Below are 18,610 nucleotides of genomic sequence, written 5' to 3' on the forward strand. Positions count from 1 at the left end.
TGCATAATACCAGATCATTGTAATAATTTTCAAAAGAAAGTAAAATTCAATCTCCCCTGGGGAAAAATCACATCAAACATCAGCAACTTCACAGATGAGCAGCAGTCACCTTGCAGAGGTCAAAAGCAGAGGTACCATAGCTCTGTATTATCTATAGATTACATGTAAGTTTATTGTTAATAATAATATATTACTAACTATATTTTGAATAATACGAAATAGCTTTTATCATCATCATTAATAACAGAATGAAGTGATTTGAGTAATCCTCAGTCTTAAAAGAAGTCATGGAACAATTCCCACCACTAAGTTCCTCAACTCACTTTGGGATGCCAGAAGTATGGATCAATACTTATGAAAGGAAAATTAAGGCTTCTTTCAAGACAGAATTAATACAGAGTATTTAACAAGTATTTATTATATGCCAGTAAAACAGGAATATGATCCTGTTCACCTATAAAGGTACTTCTATAATACAGCTAGGATTTGAAACACTTGGAAAATTCTCTTCCTCCACTAAAAGAATTTCCTTAGGAGTAGAAAATATATAGATCAGCCATATTCTCTCTCTCTATACCTATTTATATATATAAATAATAAAGTTATTTTAAATCCACCCCTCAGTCTCTGTTTTACTTTGGCAGCAGAATGAACTTTCCTAATAGCACACGTTTCTGGAATGCAGAGGCTGAAAGTTCATTTGCGCTGCAGATTCAAAGAATTCTGATATTGGTGACATGGAATCAACTCTTCTGGTGTTTCTGGTGAGAAAATTCAGATAAATCCCATGGCTGTCTGCAACCTCCTCTGCTGTGCTCAGAAGGCTCAGCCATACTCCAACGGCCTTGATCTACATGCCTACTGAATTTGGACAGAAATCCACTGCTCCAAATCAAACTGAACGCCAAGAACCGAGATGGAGCTTTCTCTGATTTTCAAATTTCTCATAAATCTCCATGCAAACTTACCACACTGCCAGTCCCTATGGCAAGTTCAAATATGTTCCTTATGTGAAAGACTCATAATTGTGTATGTAATTCAAAGACATTTTTATCTCTTCAGTTAATGTAATTAAGCCATTGAAAAGCAAGAGCTCTGCAGCTTTTTACTTATGCTATGCACTGTTTTATCACCCAATTATGGGTGCAGTCATTGTCTTTGACACTGTCCAACAGCAATAAAAAGCATTCCTGCCACAAACTGCGCACAATCCTGAGCAAACTCAGGAGAAACAAGATGCTACAGCAACTCAAAGTTCAAGGACAGGGAGGCAGAAGCCTTGCTTTGAGTGGTTGTGGGAATCCACTGCAACCTTGACCATTTTATAGCTGTATCTCCATTTCAAGCCAGGCAGCGTGAGCTAAGAGAAAGACCTCTGCCTCTCCATCCAAGCCCTTATGTTTTGAGGGAGCACAAAAGAGGAGCTTTCCTTCCACCAGATGCAGCACAATGACACAGACACGCGCTCCTTTATCAATATTAACCATAAACTGCTATTACTGGGTTTTCAAAGAGCACTCCCCCCCTTGTGAGCCTTCTAAGTGGATTTGAAGCCGGAAGCAGCTAATTGACTTGGAACAAGGAGGAGTTATCAGTACCCTTTTCATTTGCTCAAAGCAAGAGCTCAAATTCTGAACCTAATGCACACAGCAGATACGTGCAAGGCGAGTCTCTGGAGCGTGACAAGGATGCTCTCGCAGTGGGGCCATGAAGGCATCTCAGCAGCACCCAGGGACCCAGCGGTGCCACCGCGCCGGGAACACTGCTGGCAGCAAGGCACCCCCAAACCCTCCTTCCAAGCCCTCTGCTTCTCCCAGCCCAGGGGAGGAATTGGGGTGCACACCAGTAAAAGCCATGCCATTTTGAGATGGACGTGTATAACAACGTCACGGCATAAAATCCAAAAAATTAAATTAAAGAAGAGAAATTGGTTTACTAGCAAATTTGCACTAACAGATGGCATGTACACACACAGGAGCCTCGCTTGCTGAACCCACAAGGCCCATTTTTGGGCACCCACCTCCCAAAACAGCACATTTCCCCCAGATTTTCCTTTCTCAAAGCAACACCTTTCCCTTTATGACTGCATCTTTCTGGCAAGGCAGCACCTCTGACTGCAAATAGCTGTTCGCACACTTACTGGCAGAAAAATAAGAACAGGTTTTTTTCTTTAGCCTCTCACGCAGCAATTTTCTTTCCCAACCTTGCCCAAAACCCCTTCCCGCTTATTAATTACAGCTGTCCCGGGTGGCAGCATTAGAAAACCTTCAGCCAGAGACACACTCAGCTCCTCCACCCTGTCTGATAAGCAGGTAGATCTGAAAACAAAAGGAGTTATAGATTTTTCCTTCTCACGGGGATGTTTTTCTTTGAACTGCACTTTGTGCATAAATTCAACCTTTTCTTATCAGCTTAAGACATCGGTAACTGAAGCATTTACTCTACACCCACTGCATTTTAAAAGCTCCTCTTAAAAACCTGCTGCAAGTGATACCACAAGACAGCACCAGATCTAAAATTGTAACATGGAAGTTTAAGGGAAAAACCTGCACAGTTCCGAGCTGCAGAAAATCCTGCCAGACCTTGCTGGGAGCAAACCAGATGAGTGCAGGGTGTTACCTTGCCAGGAATGCCCTGTACACATAAATGAAAGTTTCGTCTCTCCTCCCCGTAGCTGGAAAATGAAAGAAAAGGAAAAAAAAATCCTTAATTCCTTCTCACCCCACCACCACACCTTGCTCCCTACTCATCTGAGGTCAGCAGTCTACAGTTGCCAGTCCCTCGGAATCTCGGGAACGCAGGTCCCTAAAGTCCAGCAGCTGCTTTTAAAAATGCGAAATTAACTTACTCTGAGCTCAGCAGAAGTGAAGGGTAAGTTACAAACAAATCCTCCTAGTTTTTTTGGAACTTCAAAGTCTGTGTTTCCTTCCTAGGAAGCTGAAGAAGCATCCCTGCAGATTGCACTAGCATTTGCCCTTCCAATCCCACTGACCCTCAGTAGCAGGTGAAGTTGATGAGAGCTAAAATCACCAGCTGAAACCAGGCTTTGAAAAATTAACTCTTCCATCATCTAATCCAGGTGTCACCAGAAGAAGTCTCTGGGCCTAGAATGGCAGTCCAGGAAAGGACTAGGACAGATGGACAGATCAACTTATGCACCATGCTCTGAGCAAGCACAGATGCAAACAGTCCCATTTAATTACCTGGCACAGGACTGTGAGAACAAAATGAAGTCTCTCATTCAATAGTTGCTGGGGTTTGAGAGCCTGAAGTTTGCTTTGGTCAGGGGGCCTCTGTACAATTTCCTACTGACCTCAACCAGAATAAGAACTAGGTGTATTCCTGCAGCCTATCACACCAGCACTTAGCAACATATTTTGTCCCACACACAATATATACAGCTTGGCACACTTTGTTAAATCCAACTAATGAAGCTTTTGTTGTTCGGTTTTTGGGTGGGTTTTTATGTTGTTTTTGTTTTTTTAAACAGGAAGTATGTACATTATAGGAACAACCAGAACCAAGTCCCTAAGCAGCTGGGAGCACACGCAGAGTCAAGTTCAGATGCACAGTAACTGCACCTCTGACACAAAAGGAGCAAGTACCTATATATAGCCCATGGAGCAGTTCCCCAGGGGAGCTGCTACTGCCCGGATCTACCCCAGGGCCCGACCTTGCTCCTTACGCGCCTAACTTTACTAACAGGAGCAGCTTTGCGGAACGACTCCACGGAGCTGCCGCCACGCACCCCGAGCCCCGCTCTCCTGGGAGAGCCCGGTGCCTTTTTCCATCATGTCATGGGAGCTCCCTGCACATCCGAGTGCTCCTCCTGAACGCGAGAGCTAAAGGGATGAGCTCGGAACAGAAGAAAAATCCTTTAGTAACTAGCGCCGTACAGAAAAAAGGAACAAGATGGTTAAATCCTCATTTCCTCGTGTGCTCTCGCTATGGATGGCAGCGCTTCACAGGAAGCACAGAAAGGGCAAACAGGTCTTGGATAATAAAACACTCCATACAACCACATACCAGGTGGATAATTGGAAACCTGGGAAAGACGAGGCTGCCTATTCAGCGGCTGCTAACAACTCACTGAAGATGAACTGAAACGGTAAAGAAAGTTTTCAAACACCATGAAGCGTTTTAAAAGTTGGCTCCAGCAGAGCTAAGCACCGAAAAAGACACCGAGGAGGGAGAAACGCAGCCCGGCGTTTCCACCCCCGCTGCCGGCTCACTCACCTCCGGGGCTCGGGCTTGCGGCGTTCCTCCAGCTTGGCGGCGGGCGGCGGCTGCGGGGCAGCCGGGGCGGCGGGCGGGCACTGCGGACGGGCTGCGGGCGGGCTCAGTGGGGCATGGCGGGGGCCCTACACCTGCTCCTCCGTGTCCGTGTCGGTGAGCGCCCGCGGCAGCCCGAGCGAGCGGCGCGGCTGTGCTGGCGGCGCCGGCCCGGGCCGGCATTTAAAGCCACCGGCGGGCTCGGCCGTCCCCTCACCCGCTCCCATCCCGGCCCGTCCCGTCCCATCCCATCCCCGGCCGCCGCTCGGCGTCACGGGGCCCGGGGCGGGGAGCCCGGAGGAGGAGTCTGAGAGCCGGGGCTGCGCTTCCCCGCCCCGAGCTCCGAGCCGCGCCGGGGCAGGTGCGCACTTCCACGGCTGGAAGCGGAGGGCAGGGCGGCCGCGGGACCCCCCGCCGGCTGCGAGTGGGGTTGGCAGTGGGCACCCTGTGCCTCAGGCCGGGAGATGCCATCCCCCCCAGCAGGGAGATGCCCTCCCTGGGGGGCACCGCCGCGATACTGCCGCGGGCTGTCCACGGCTCCTGTCGCACGCCCAGGGCAGGTTCCCTGCCGCTGGAAACGCACGACCCACGGCGCTTATGGGCCAAAAGCACGGAGCACTGGAAAAAACCCAAGCAAACAGAATCCAACCAAACAAAAACCTCAAAAACATTAAAAACCCAACAAGAACAACAACCAACCCAGGAAAAATATAGAAACCATAATTTAGTCAGTTCATTTTAATTTTCCACGGAAATAGTACCTTAGGTGTTGCTTCTCCTTAACTTTGAGCATGGCAAGGCTCACTTGCTTGCCAGCCCAGTCCTACTTCCTCCTCTCTCTGCTACACAGACACTTCCATGGACACTCATCACCCTTCCATAGGTTCCCTCCAGCCTGCTGTTGGACAAGAGAAACAGTGCCAATATCCCTCATCTTGTTCAGTCAGCTGTAGCTCCTGCACTCAGCTTGACTGTCCAGGCCAAGGTGATGAGATCCATAAAATATTTTTAAACCATGGAGCTCTGCAAAAGGCTCACATGGAACATGGCAGAACAGCAATCCATCATGGGAAGTAGATGGACTCCCAGGGGAACAAAGGAGGCTATTGTAGCTCCATAGGGGGAAAACTTCCCTTCTTCAGCAAGGTTTATGATTACCACACAGCAACTGCCCCTTCAGCTGCTCCTCAGCTACCAAGCTCCACCTTTGTCACCCATCCAAATTCTGTACTAGGGAATAATATGCAATCCATTGGCTGGGCAGAAAAAGCAGCAGCAACAGAAACCACAGCACTTGCAGAGAAGAGCAAGAGCGTTGCAGAAGGATCTCCCTGCCAAATTCCTCCTCTCCTTTCTGCTGCTGCCACCCCTGCGCTGTCTCCAGACACTGGGAACAGAAGATTGGCTTTAAGTCACTGTCCCCTCATGCTGTTCCATGTTTTCCTGGAAGATCTCAGAGCCACAGTCTGCACGTGAATGGGTCAGGGCTTGGGCTCCTCTGTTCCCTTTAATAACACCAGTTTTTTGAGAACCTGTTTTTCAACAGCCAGTCAATTTCCAGTGGGCACAGTGGTGGCTTCCATCACTTACAACTGTATTTCATTTCAATTAATGGCAGTTCCTGTGTTAACAAAAGCAGAGCACCACATCAGTTGAGAAGTTTTGCGTGCTCAAGTCCTAACCCAAATAACTGTACATCTTCCCTCTTCCAAAGGCTCCAAAGCAAGACTGCTGTCTCCATGCCCTAAATCCCTAATGATGTGCCAGTTAGTCTGTACCTTCACTTCACTTCCTTTTTAAATAAACTAGGGAGCTCCTGAAGAAAAGACACACTAGCTACTAGAGAAAATTGCTGTTGTTTTTTGCCACTCAGATAACTCAAAGGGGTTTTGGGATCCCCCCAAGCATCATGATCCCTCAATGAAAGCACCTCACGATGCTTCTCAGCAGCCGGCTCTTAGCTCGCTGTTTCAGAAACAAATCTAATTAACTGTACCAATTCCAGTCCCTGACAATTCACTGTAACTGCAAATACTGTCATTTTAAACCTGTGCATTGAATTTTCTGGCTAAAAAAATGGTTTTTTATCAGGATGCCTGATTCCAAGTCAGTCTTTAAATATCACACTGCTGCATTTAATCATCTAAAAGGCTAACAGATCCATTTCCAGAAGTCCTTAAATCAAGAGCCAGGCAGTTGTCTCAACCAAGTTTAAAAAGGAGTATGCTCTCTGTGCAGAGAAACACCCATGAAGTGCACTAATAACCCTGTCTGTCATGGTGACTGACAGAGTAAATCCCGCTGGCTAGAGTGGGCTTGTGCGGCGCCTGTATGTGTGTACCTTCTGGCACTGCCCCCAGCCCTCAGCTCGCACGTCCCCTTGCCAAACCTCCCCAGCCGTCTCCAGGATTTTTCTCTGCTCCATTTCATAACCAGAGAGGAGCTCGTCACTCAGCACAGCAGCCCACTAGCTCTGCCCTCCCTGCACAGGCCACAGAGAAGCAGCTGGATTTGGGAGGACTTTGGCTGACTGTTTGAACCTGCCTTCCGAGCCCGCTGGCTTCAGTCCCGCTCACGAAGCTCTGGTGAGGAAAAGCCCTGCCGATGGCCTTCGCCAACATCCCGGCCAAGGCAATGCCTCAACAGGGCATGGGACAGGACAGCACCTTCACCCAAATGACTGCTGCTCTACAGCAATTACTGATCTGCCTTCTCATCCAGCACACACACATTTTCCTCCCTCAGCTAACTCAGGAACTCATTTTCCAGCGAGGTCACGCAAGGTATCACCGTCATTGACAGTGTGTGACATGTGTATGGCTAATGAGAACAGGCAAAGTTCTGATGGTAAAGATTAGAAAACACATACACGCGCATGCTCGGTGGAACTGCTAGGGTAAAACTTTCCCTGTGGGCAGGTTATTCCATAAATACATCTTGCAGCATTTCTGGTAGATTCCTCAGAAGCCGCTCATGCTGACCACAGCATTGTCAGTCAGAGGTGATGCTGAATGAGATGGAAACTGGCAGCTCCTGCACTTCCAGGGGTTTGTGCACATTACCCAGTGATAAAATATTTGCGTTGGATTAAGTCACAAGTAATTCAACCTAAGTCAGGAAGTTTCAGAGGATAAAGATTGCAATGGAAGGATCTAGGTGTGCAGAGAGACCGCAGCCACACTTATCACAGAGGCTCTCAGTATCTTTTCCTTGGCTGACAAACGTCAGTGCCAAGTCATCATGACAAAAGCGGCTCACCTGAACACACCTGTGCGTGCAGCAAATCCTATGTACACCAACAAAATCCCTCACACACATTTTCAGGACTCAATCCTCCATCACAGCTATTCCTTGTGACCTTGAGGTTTCAGGGGTTTTTTGGTCTGTTTTACATAGACACGGATACTGCAGCGTTTTAGCTGCTGAACTCAACAGATTCCTGCACTGCATTCCTTAGTATTACAGCTGAATTAGTACAATAGTACTGATTTCCAAGGGAACCACAGAAAGCAACTCCGTAGCTCTCATATTTGTATTCAAGTCACCAAGAAACAGGACTTGTCTGTCCTTTCCATACACTTCCCAAGAAATCTAGACAGAAGATGGCATCTCAGCAAGCACTCCCTGATAGCTGACTAGTAAAGGTGTAGGTGAGCAAACCCATTGCTCTTGGAAGCTTTTCTAACAGTGCTGCCTCAGTTAGCAGTGAAAACAACATGCACTGGGGTGCTGGCTCTCTAAGAGTACCTGCTCAGCTCTGCCTGCCCATTCCCTGGGAAACCACTGCAGGGCCCTTGGAAGAAAAATTGCCAAATTCCCACTGACTTCCCTGCCCTGGCTCACTCATTTAGAAGAGGCAGAAACAGGAGGTGCTGAAAAACATTAAGCTGCGGTAAGACAGAGCAGAACACCAGAGGGTTAAAGGGGTTTTTGTGAAGTACTTGATGTGCCTTTCATGAATAATGCACCATGTCTGCTTGAGAGCAATGAGCCATCCTGAAGCACTTGGAGACCCACCCAGGTCACAGCACTTCATTCAGGGCACAAGAGCCTAGGGATTTCATCAGCTGGGGCTATTGCTTTTGGTGCCTTACAATATTTCTGCTAGGTACTGAAAGCATGGTATGTTCACCTCAAGGGCTTAGAAAACACAAGTTGTGTTCCACTCCTCTGGGAAGCAACACAGGTTTGGGCTTTGCAGCCCTGTGAGCAAGCCTTGCCAGTCTCCTACCAACTTGCAGGACTGCATTCTCTAAAAAAACACCCCTTATCTTTCCAGCAAGAGCAACTCCTCCAAGAGCACACCGAACTGCCATACTTCGTGCATCCCTCTCTGCCAGGAGCCCGGAGCTGCTGGGGCCAGGAGAGGGAGCCGGCAGTGCTGCTCGAGAGCCCTCTGCTGGGAAGCACCCCCGCTTCCCGTGCCCCCCAGGTCCGCAGGCAGTCCCAGGCGCAGCCCCCCCCGAGGAGTGAGCTGCCAGTGTCCCCTCAGCAGTGAGCATAGGGGCAGCCCAACGCCTCGGCCCCAGGGAGAAAGCAGATTTCATTTGCCTCGAGTTGAGTCCTGCTCTGTGCTACAGGGAACGAAGCCAAAGCAGCCTTTGGTCAGGGCCAAAAACGCAGGGCTTTGTTAAAATAAAGCAAGAGAGTTTGTTCCGACACCCACAATACCCACTGGAGGGTAGGATCCCAAACACACGCTTCCACCACCTCCAGCTGTTGGGACACTGGGACAACAAATACTCCCCCTCTCTGGAAGAGAGGGCTTAGGAAGCAGCCCAGCTGACTGAAGCACTTCTGGGCTCTCAAACACATCACCTGCTCTCTGCTTCAGAGCAAAAGCAGGTCAGAAGGGACACAGATCCTTTCACTTCTCGGGCTAGGAGGGAAATCCAAGGCTGAAGTCACACCCCTTGAGCACAAGGCTCATTGTATCCACTTAAAAATGGGGTACTGACCTGACAGGGGTGATATGGATGGGCTGCAGTGGGACGAGCAGTATTTGCATCAGAAGGATTTCCTCTTTTCCCAGTTTGTCCCCAGCTGTCATTTTGATGAGTTCCTTTCTCTTCCTAATTCCTCAGCTATTGGCATCCTCTGCCAAAAAAAAAAAAAGCCACCAAGAAAGCTCAGAGGGATGGGCCAACAAGCCCTTCAGCCCTTTTGTAGAGCACCTGTACTGTGACCCAGACTGATTCTTCTGAGCACCAAATCCTTACAGTGCAACAACCAGCATCTTCACCAAGATCCTCCTCACCTCCTCAGCACCAGCTCATGAAGGCTTCTAATATTTTATCACTGACTGGAAGGATGAGGAGGAATCTCAACCACTCTCAGTGGAAGGCCAAGTCCAACAACATGACTAGTACAGACAAAAATTACAACTTGGATTTCTGCTGTCAAAACACAGCAGCCCCCCAGCCAGCCTTCTTACCCTCTGGTTGGAGATAACTTCCCACAAGCAGATGGTGACAGGCATCAGGGCTAGAAATGCTTTCCCTGATGTACACTACTTCCTGCCTGCTTCTCTAAAATTGAAACCTTGCCTCTACAACACAGAGCATCTGCTCTTGAGCACCCAATATCCTGAAGGAAAGAGAAACTTGAATAGCAGGTCACTGTGATCCTCTGAATTCAAGACTACATCTTTTCCTGAAGCTAAGAAATGCCATCTGGGACACCTCCACAGGGCTTTGGATAAGCCAAATGTTAACTGCAGGAAATCTGAAATACACCATCAGCAACACCACAGATAAATCACCGATGTTTCTACTTCATCCAGTCATATATACACCTAAGCAGCCTTCTCAGATAATGCCTTACAATGGATACTTGGGAAATGAGCTGTCAAACTACCACCACAGGAAAGTACACAGTAAATCCATGGACATCTACATTGCTCTGCTCCAGACAGCCTACCACCAATTGATTTAGAGTGCCATTTAGGTTACTGTTCTTGGAACACTATTTTCCCCTCACTGTGCCAATTTAAACAACAGATACTTGTCTCAATGTTTCTTCTTTTTCTCACTTCATCTCAGCTCTTTGCATTTAACCATTTTCCTGTTGTGATAATACAGACTCTATTCCCAGTGAAAAATGTGTTTCCACTGGTTAACTTTTCATGTCTTCCCTCAGCTGGCCCTCTTTTGATACGGAGAAAAAGGCTACCCAGGAGCAGATGGTACTTATAATACATTGTATTTTCCCTTCTGTCATTTAATTTCTCAACTCCTAATAATTTTTAAGGACACCATTTGTGATGCCACACAACAAAAGTTTGACTTTGTTGTTTTGGGTTTGTTTTTTTCCTTTGCCTAGGGCTTCAGTTTATTATCCCATTGTCTATCCTGGGTCATCAGAAATGTTTTCTTTTCTTTTCCAATAATTAAACAGCAGTATCATTCACGGGTTTGGATTTTCACATCTCTTGTTCTGTCTCTCATCTTTTATATCAACATTTCCTAAACAAAATATTGAAAACCAAACATTGGCAGGTCACATTTAGCCAGAAATTTGTACTCTATAAATAAAGCTTTGAGGACTTGATGACTTTTAAATTATTTGTTAGGTAACTCCAGCAGAAACAGTCTAGTTTAGAGCAAACAACAGTTCCCTGGGAGCACATGTAACTCCAAAAGGGCTTTGCCACTTCAGGGCTGTTTGAAGAGCAAAGCGTTCTAGGAAAAAAAAAATCTGAGTGAAAGTGAAACCAGAGAAATGTGTTTTCCAAGCAAAAACAAGGCCAAAAAATAAGGGAAAAGCACCCCTGAGAGCTGGCTGCTCTTTCAATGCTCCTTCCAGCTCTGCAGCCTTCTGCTGCAGAAGTTCCTGGAAGTGCAGGCACATGAGGAATACCCCCTGCATATAGTCCCAGGTCTTTGGGATTCTTCCCAAAGAAAGGGAGAAGCAAGCTGAGCTGAAACTTTCCAGAAGCCACACACTCCACTGGAAAACCTTTGGAAAGACACCCCGTAGGTATGAAAACCTTGCCTGTATCACTGAGCTGTGCATTTTATGTGAGGCAGCACCAGGAAGTTAAGATGAGAAACCTGCCCACAAGACCTGTTGCTGAAACCGCCTATTTAAATACCTCTCGTGGTTACCTCCAGCAGCAGTCCCTAGCGAAGGCTGAAGCCAACAACCCACATCCAAGCTCCTCTCCACAGGAAGGAGGCAATTTGGTGAGCAGGAGTTGAAGGCCAAGGAGTGCCTGCTGCTCTGGAAGCACTGAGAAGGGCAGGCAGTAAAACCTCAGGAGCACTGACCTGTAAGAACAGCCACAAGGTCCAAACTGCTACATACAAGAGATGAAACGTCCAACTGGCCTCAGCCTCTCTGGCCTTCCAGCAAGCAAAATAAATCCAAGGCATATCAGCTTAAGACTAACAGAAATTAAGGCACTGTATGAAATAAAAATGTGCAGAAACAATATCTTCTGCCTTGAAAACTAATAAACTCAGGCTTCACCTCAACATTTGTGTAGCAACAGGAGATGACTGCCCTGAGACAACATCCCACTCTGTGTGCTTTAGGGCTCAGGCATGACGGAGCATCCACAGATATTTGGGACAGCATGTTCTGGTGGAGCGCTTTAACAAAATACGAGTGCTGTCAAAGGGCAGGCTTTCATTTTATGCTTGTACAACTCCAGAATAAAATATTGCCTTTGGAGAATCTCACATACCGTTTGATTAATACGAGCACATCAGGACTATCTCCATTTCTCAAAGCCTTGAACTTTTGGCTATGTTTTCCCCCACCTGCGTGGGCCCACTCCAAAGCTCCCATCCATTCTCACCAAGGGAGGGGACACCCTCAAGGCCCCTACCAGCTCATCCTCTGAGGCCAGAGCATTCTCTTACCAAGCTCTGCATTGGAGCAGGCAAGAGCTGCTCTCTAGGGCATGATGTCTTCATGTACAGCCTTGCTTGTGGTGGAAAATGCAGCCTGGGGCATTGACATCCTTTGTTTGTCCCCAGTGGCAGAGGCAGCATAATCCATGTTCAAGCCCTGGTGGTATCCCTAGGCTGAATGTGTAACTATTCCAGGTGCCCTACCCATGATAGGGACAGAGGCAGTGAGGATACCAAGGCAGCAGAAGCTGAGGCACACTGTATTCCCATCCCTCGAGACAACGTCTTCTGGCCTTTTCTTTCTCCTTTCCTACCTATCTTTGTGAGGTTACATTCCAAGACTCCTCACTGAGTTGCTGGGGAGATTCCAAGGGATATTAATTGCTGCATGAAATGACTTCAAAGGACCTTTTTTCCATCTTGTATTAATAGCCAGAATGAGGAAATTGGTTTGGATTTCATACCTACATCTGCTCCCCAAGTCTCTGCACATTTCAAAACCCCATCTTAACCCAAACCTCCTGCTATGAAGGGCTCCTATTCCATACAGGCACTCACACCCATCCCTTTCCACTTCCCCACAGATCTACAGCCCTGCATTCCAATTGGCAGCCAGAGGTACCAGAAATAACCACAAGAAAGGCTGCCACGAAACCTCCAGCCAAGTTTTGAAAATCCAGGCCCTTGACACAAGCCTCTATGCTTAGAGGGCTTCAGCTGAAGGCAACCTGAACTCAGACTCAAAAGGTTTGTGTACCAGGGATCAAATATCAAAAAAATGTAAATGCAATTACCTTTTTTTTTCCCCATAAAAGCATGCAGGATAACAGTTGTTCTACAAGGCTGTTAGTGCATACTTGTAACAGTCTGCTGCTGCTCCTGCCCCTCCGGTACTAGCTAATGGCTGGTTTTCATTCCTAAGTGGTTCCCCCAGCCCCCCCGCCAAAGTCTATGCTACAGTGATTTTGGAAACTGGGTCAAAATGCAATTACTACATTCCCATGCTTTGGGGTGGGGAAAGAAAATAAAAGGAGGAAGAATGGCAAGAAGCGATGGCATTGGCAGCAAGCCAGCACTGTGCTCCCCACCCTGTCACCTGTGCTGCAGCCCCGAGCGCTCCCACAGCCACTCTTGTCCCCCAGCATGGGCATCAGGGAAGTCCCAAGGCAGGGTCTCCTGGAGGGACCCTGGTCATCCCTGCCCTCATGGCTGTGCTGGAGGTTGGGAGCAGGTGGAAGATGCAGCTGGGGATAGGGAAAAGACCCTGAGCCAGGCAGCAATCCCTGCAGATGACAAGCGGTGTCTGCCTTGTGATTCTTGGGGAAAGCTGTAGCACCCAGATCAACTCTCCAAAGCTCTCCCCCAGGATGCCATTCCTGCCTTTTCCCTTACTGTGACATAAGCAATATACCCCAGCACTTTGGTTCCCCTGCTCCACTGCAAACATTTTCCACGGGAGAAGGAAAACATTGTATTTAGACACGTCCTTACTATTGTCACACTTAGAGCACAATCAATCATATCTTATCAAATCGCACATCTTCAGCATGCACATGGTTTGCAACGACATGTTTACGAGGCTTTTCAGTATGGAAAAGGAATGACTCAAAGACTTATTTATGCCACGTCTTCCCAAGTAGGTTTTTCTGAGAAACACAGGGCCCATTATGCACATGCCTGCCTTCCTCTGTCCTTCATTGTTCCTTGTACACACAGTTGTCACAAACCAGTTGCCTTTGCTGCTCCTCTCCTTGGCTTTGTTTTGCACAGTTCTCAGACTATCAGCTCCAACTCTGCAGCATTTGCTGGCTCTGCTCCCAATTAATAACTGCAGGTTAGAGTTGAGTCGTTATGGCTGCAGATTAATGCAGAAAAACATTCAACAGCTTCTGAGAGATACAGAGAGACACACAACCTTTCTCTTCCTGACACGGAACGTGGTTTATCTTGCTATCCCAGTGTTCCAGGGAGATGTTATACCACTTGTCTGAATGATTTAAACAGATCAAAAAGTTGGCTCCACAAGAGCATCTGCTGCTGACAACAAGCCACAAGGCTGATGTTATCCGAGATGTAACTGTATATGCTAGCACAGGCTAGACAGATTGCACGTGGGATAAAAAACTTAATTTTCATGAAATCACTCAGTCTTCATCCACATACCAGCAATTAAACAAGCAGGAACACAAGGCAAAGTGACAGGTTTCCACTGGATATCTGAATTCTTTCAGACTTGTTGCAAGGCACAGGATTGTGAAAACCCCAGAGCTGGCTTTCTGAGGACTCTCCAGTTCCTAAATTCTCCGGAAAGCTCTCCTATTACAATAACAGAACTGGTGCAAAAGACCTTGCACCTGAGAAGAGTCTTATACAGGTCATGACCCATATCAACAGGAGAATCTTGGTGAAATACCAAGTCTGGCACAGAGAGAAAAGGCGGAGTTATGATTTCAGACTGGAGATCATTGTAGCCCCTCCTGATCAACTCTGCCTCTCAGCGTCCCACCCCAAACCAGGCTGCCCAGACCTACCTCCAGTCCCTCCACAGATCCAGCTGTCCCATGGGTTCCTTGAGCAGGAGAACCAAGGGCTCGCAGCAGCTTGCCTTCCACATTTGCTCCAGTTCCGAGAGGCAGAGCCCAGCAAACGCTGTCCCACTCGAACGGACGCTCCGGCTCCAGGCCTGTATGACATTTACTAGAACCCACTTCTTCCCGCCCCGTTGCCCCCCCAGAGAAAGGGATCAAAATAGTTTCCCCCCCGTGACATTTTGCTTCATTTGCCTGGCAGGCTGTGGGAGCGTCTCCATTAAAGCCTCTGCAAGCCAAGCAAAAGCAGCAATGCCTGCCACCCCAAAGTGGGGGACACCCCAGGAACACCCAACCTTTCTGCTGCCGGCATGGGGTCCAAGACAAACTGCAGTATCCCTCTGCTACAATTTGCTCTGCAGATGCCACAGGTGAAAGGCGAGCTCTTAGCCCAGTGACTCTGTAAGTAATACGTGTTGGCTGCCTGTCTGTGTGCCAGACTGCCCATCTTGGGGCTGACCTGAGCACTGACCCTTCACCTGGCTCACCTCGGCCCATCCCTCCCCTCATGTGTTTTTCCTGGAAACACGGTGCCTCCACGAGGCAGCCCCACGTCCTGCTGTGTGCCCTCCCCACACTGCTGCCGTGGGACACCTGCTCAGGGCAGCATGCACGGATGTGAGGACACGGCACAACCGCAATCTCATGTTTCAGCTCCAGGCTGCCAACAAGCAGAAGCACAAATGAGAAGGGAAAGCTGCATCCAATTCCAGATGAAGGCCAGATAACACCTGCCACCAAAAGGGAGAGCTGGCATTGGGAGCCAGGATGTATATTTTCTTGATGTACAGAAGCAGTGAAGAAATTGGAGACCTGTAGCTCAGCAGTGGACTCCAGTGTTCCTCCCTTGTGTCACTTGGGTTACTCTTCTTTGCACTTACACTTGCCCTCATCCTGCTTCTCAACCCAAAAGCAAAGGCTTGACTACTCATTCAAAAGGCAAAATATGCCTCCACAAAACCCTTATCTCAGACACTAAGATGGGTAAAATTTTCTATTTCTATTAATTCTCCACAGCCAACTCTCTTAGAGCATAGGGTACACCTTACTTCCAGTTGTACCTAAACCCATCACATTCCTTACTCAGCAGTTACAAGCAAACAGAGCATGTGCCTCCCTTTTCAAGGAAAGCATATGAGATAAAACACCAAACCCAAGGAAATCCTTTTTGCCCTCCGTCTCAGACAGTGCCAGTCTCTGGAAAGGCATGAACTGGCAGTGTGAATGAGCTCAGGTCACATATGGCTGAAGCTGAGTTTCTGCTCTCCCTTTGAAGTCCTGCAGCAGGCGTAGCTGTGGTAATGCCGGCTCGGCCGCGCTGTTTGGCTGCTCCTGTGCAGCACTGCCAGCACCCTGCTTTGCCCCAGAGCCTGCTGAGCTGCACCAAGAGGCTCACAGCCTCTGCTCCCACATGCTTGGGACGGAAGCAGACCAGGCACACAGGGAGATGCTCTCACCCGCCATGGACACGTACAAAGAGGAATGCACTTATTCATCTGCCATCTCCAGCATGGAAAAAACAAACCAGTTTAACCCCACTCCAGTGCCTTTCCCATTTCCTTCTCATTCCAACGCACCTCCAGGCAATGGAAACTCATTATTAGCCTCCAGTTAAGCCTCAGAAGAGATTTTCCTTCTGTAATTAACTCTGCACTACACTCACTTTTTCCTGCTACCTTTTTGCTAGGACTTTTGGGAAACAACTCTGAAAATATTTTAAAACATGACTGATTTAAGGAATGGTACTGAGTGATAGAAATGAGCATGGAAATAAATTCTAGAAATAAGATTCTAGAAATAAGACCAGCACATTAACTGTGCAGTGCAGAAAACTTAGCCAGGTTTTTGCCCCCTGAGTTACCCAAGGACAGTGTCCACAGGAAGATGTATTCTGATGCATACTGGTTTAGGAAGCAGAAACACAGCAGTGTTTTCATACCTGGTCTAAATGAAGTCAGTACTGCCAAGTTACCTGGGAGCATTCAAGTCTGGTACACCTGAACAGGTAATCACAGCCTGACAACCAGCCTGTCAGGTTATTCTGTTTTGGGTTTTTTTTTTTCCCTTTGGAAAGCTAGATTGCCACCCCCTTACATTAACTTGTATTTGGGAACAAAGCCAAAGCAATACTGCTCCTGCTCCAAGAACACCTAATGTTCAATTCAAAGGCACAAGGTAGAAGAAAAAGAATGAAAAGACAGAAAAAAACACCAAAGCAGAGTATCCAGCAGTTATCTCTCCTTTAAATCTTAAGGATTTCAGTACATTGGAAAGAACTTACTGTTGATGTCATTAAAACTCTGTTTGGAAGGGGCAATATTCCGAATCAGGGCGCAGCCATTGTAGAAACTAGGAGAATTTTAAATTCTTCAGCTCCATGGAAATTAATACCAGGTAGGGGAGGGTGATTTATAACAAACCAAGCTATTTTTAACTGCCTCTTAAAATGTACATTTCTCACTTCTACCACTAGTACAGGTGTCAGACAAGTAATGGGTCATACTAAAACACACTGCAGTACTGAACACTACAGATGTTACAGTTTAAGATGCAACTTAAAGACAAGTTGCAGAAGGAGGTGCAAAGGTTAAGTGAAAGCCAATTCCTTCTCTGCAGAGCCTGCTTCCAGCACAGGACATACAAAACCTGCCCCTGCTCAGCAGGGCACACACCAGGGAGCCACTGCAGAGCTGTGACAGGAGTACACTCCAGAGGGGGCAGCTGATCACCAGGACCCTAAAAAGGAGCAATGCCAGATTCTACTCCTTGCTCCTTGTCCCATTCCCCCTTTATCCAAGGCCTTCTTTGGAAAGAGGAGCTTGGCCTCATCCTCTTGACATCCATCCTTCAGACACTTGTATGCACTAATTAGGTTCCCTCTCAGTTTGCACCACCCCATCCCTGCCAAGTCTCTGGACATCCTACCAGAGAGGTTTGGATTTCTTTCACAGGAATGATGGGCACGTCACATGAAGGACAAGTCACATCCCTGCTCAGGCCAGCTCAATCCCTAGCTTTCACCACTTGTCTGTAAGGCCCTCTAAATCCCTACTGAAAACATGAAGAAGCACAAGATGCGCTTGGAAAATACACAGTTCAGTCCCAAACATGTTTGTTTAGAGGTGTTTCAGAAAGAAAAATACATCTCTTTTATCTGTTGGAGTTGTTGAGGCAGCATTGCAAACATCTTTAAAATACACTATTCCATCCATTTGCTAGAAAATTAGTAATTTATATGGATCCTGTCCGCAAGTCTGAATACTTGTACTGCGCCCTTGCTGAACATCTTTCTTTCATCTGGTTTTTGGCCAGTACTGAGGGAAAGTTCTCAAGAGAACATGTTGCCACTTCAGGTCTCTCTCTCTTGGGGTTCTGAGGTTTAGCAATTCTGTATCTAGCACTTACTTACTGTTACTTTCTGCCTGTTGCTGATCCTCTCGTTAGGAAACCAATTTTTTTCACTTGTATTGCTTCCTTATTGGTGGAAAGGTATTGGTTAAACCTGTGCAGAGCCTGTCTTAAACCAAGACTGTCGTGGACAGACAGAAGAATTATAAAAGAAAGGACTCATCAAATCAGGCCTGCTCTGTTAAATTTATAGCTAGCCTGCCATTTCTTCTAAGCATAGCTGAGTAATTTACAAGTTCTCATGCAAAACAATCTTAATATGAAAGCTTGTCAACATAACACCTTATTCTTAGGTGAAAAACAACTAGCACCTGCATAAACAATAAGACCTGTCTCATGAAAATCAGTCGAAAAAAACATGTAAACTAACTATAAATACAGAAGTTCGATAGACATGCAAAATTCCATGTACAACCAATAAATGAAGTGTAAATATACTGTCCACCAATAAGATCTGACATAGTGCCTTCTGATAATCCTATGAAA

The 18,610-nt window shown here is 47.2% G+C and overlaps 1 protein-coding gene across 3 annotated transcripts in view; it reads right to left on the bottom strand.

Moving 5' to 3' along the window:
* The window catches only part of SLC4A4 (solute carrier family 4 member 4), a 148,292-nt gene that overhangs the window by 112,884 nt on the left and 16,798 nt on the right, over positions 1 to 18,610 (bottom strand). The window contains exon 1 of one of the 3 annotated variants that reach the window (XM_030947295.1): positions 4,237 to 4,505. The exons of the other annotated variants lie outside the window; for them this stretch is intronic. The gene's annotated coding sequence lies outside the window, so the exon portion shown is untranslated. Of the gene's footprint in view, positions 1 to 4,236; positions 4,506 to 18,610 lie in introns of those variants that run through there. 3 annotated transcript variants of the gene reach the window in all.

Source organism: Camarhynchus parvulus, chromosome 4 (assembly GCF_901933205.1).
Source record: "Camarhynchus parvulus chromosome 4, STF_HiC, whole genome shotgun sequence".
NCBI lineage: Eukaryota > Metazoa > Chordata > Aves > Passeriformes > Thraupidae > Camarhynchus > Camarhynchus parvulus.